Genomic DNA, 2,144 nt, shown 5'->3' with positions numbered 1-2,144 from the left:
ACTTTTCTTATTTACATCTATAAATTGTAAAAAGTAAAATCAAAATCAAACACTTGGCCACTTGTAACCCCATGGTCTTAACCACCTATGGGCTTCTGTGACATTGCAAACTCAGTATCCCAAAACTCTGTAAGAGAAAAGCGGTCCTATGGTTGCTAATCTGCTTCTGTGTTGTTTCTGTTATTGTGGCAATGCAAACAGGAAAAAAACTATGTTCTGATCTTTAAATAACAGGAACAATAGAAATGTACAGTTATTCAATATCATCCAGAATTCATTAACCTAAAGTATTCTTTTCTGATGCTGTTCTTTAATCAGTCACCTCTTGTAGGAGCAGCTGGACAGACAACACCAGCCACCCAGATGATAAAAGAAGAAGAAAATACTAAAGCAAAAATATTGTGGTCTTGAGCAAGCCAGAGCTAACATTAGCGTGTGTGTGAAAAGAATCACAAGGTCAAGCTGGAAAGCTGCTTGAAGCATGGTTGTTCTTTGTGGCTGGAAGCAGTCACATGGGTGTGTGGTATGTGGAGAGATAAGGAAACTATTGCCTGGCTGGAGAGCTCGGACCTGGGGTCTGTAGAGTCTGTATATAGAAATAGAGTAATACAGTTACAAGAGAGTTCTTCCTGGACAAAGTCTGTCTCCCATGGATTCATTTGCTGCAAACAGTGCAGAGTGAGAACCTTTTTTGTGCAATCTCCAACTAAAAAAATAAACCTGTAAAAAAGTCTTTTTTTTTTTCATCCAAAATTTCCTAACCTCATGTTAAGTCTAATCTGTTGATGCCCATTAGGATGGAAGCAATGGAATACCATTCACAGCTGTTACTAGAAGGGCTGGGAAACATCAAATAAGACACAATAGTCACATTTATTTGAGGCATTTTTCCAAGAAAAATAAAGCTCCCACTACTAGAGAAAAAATACCTGACAATAAAAAGTCAAAGGACTGAACTACATCTAACAGAGAAAAATAATGTTTGTTAATGCCTACTAGAATAGATATCCATGTTCCACAGAAATGAAAACTGAAGGAATCAGAGAATAAATTCTTGTTTGGTGGGTCCCCAAATGGGAGCAGACAGAGGACCAAACTGCCTGTATATCATACAGTCCATTTTTTGTTATTTGTAAAAGGGAAACATACTGGAGCCAAAAGCTTTTTTCAAAATGTTTAAAGCAATAAAGTTAATGGTATTAGATCTCCTTGAAGAGATCAGATTCTTATAGACACATTATTTTGTTACAGGGAACAGAAAAGAATCCCTTGTGGTCCTTTTTTATGTATTTGCCTCCAAGGGCAAAAGGAAAATCTGCTATACTGTGTGAGAATTTAACTGCCAGAATCCCCCCAGAATGTTTCAAAGCACGCTTTTACCTTCACATCAGCCTCTACTACACAGTTACAGAACTTTTCCATAAAATATGGTATCTGTGGCTTTATGAATTCAACAGGCAAAAAAAAAATTCAGCCCACGTGTTTCTGCCTCATCCTGTATGATCAGGCGTAATTGAAACCCTGAATCAACTACCAAACTGGTTGATTCCTCATCTGAATGTCTACATTCCCTTCCCCATCACCCACCACAAAGCATCAGCCTCTACCCTTTCATATCCAGAAGCACACGCAAGTGCTTACACATCTGAGTTCTTTCCAGAAATCTCCCACATCAGCCTTTTACTGTGAACCTTACTGCAGTGACTACATATTGCTTAAATCTACAGCAGCCCAGAAAGGAGGGGGCAAAAGAAGGTGCCTACATAGTCCATGGACACACAAGAGTGTGCTTTCTGGGCCACACCTTGAACTATGACCAGGTGTTTTCTAGGAGAATACCAGCTGGCCAGGACAAAACTGTGACAACAATGTGCAAGAAATTAAACAGTCTGGAAAACTATGTGATAGTCTTTGGGTCTGCACCATGATCCTGTTTAGTTAGTAAGCATAAACATAGTTGTGGTGCTGAAAGAATACACAGTGCTGAAAGCAAGGTTCCTGAAGGCCCTTCTTGATAACCATCTTTCCCAGATATCTTTCAAGAGTCACCAGCTTGTGGGGGTTGATACGAATTAGCTGAACTGGTGCCAGGCACCACTGTCATCTTTCCTGAGTTTGTTGGTTATGCAGTGTACAGTCATCAA

Source organism: Lepidothrix coronata, unplaced genomic scaffold (genome assembly GCF_001604755.1).
Source record: "Lepidothrix coronata isolate B3197 unplaced genomic scaffold, Lepidothrix_coronata-1.0 Scaffold4, whole genome shotgun sequence".
Taxonomy (NCBI): Eukaryota; Metazoa; Chordata; class Aves; order Passeriformes; family Pipridae; genus Lepidothrix; species Lepidothrix coronata.
The sequence above is the reverse complement of the archived record's forward strand: the minus strand, read 5'-3'. Positions refer to the sequence as shown.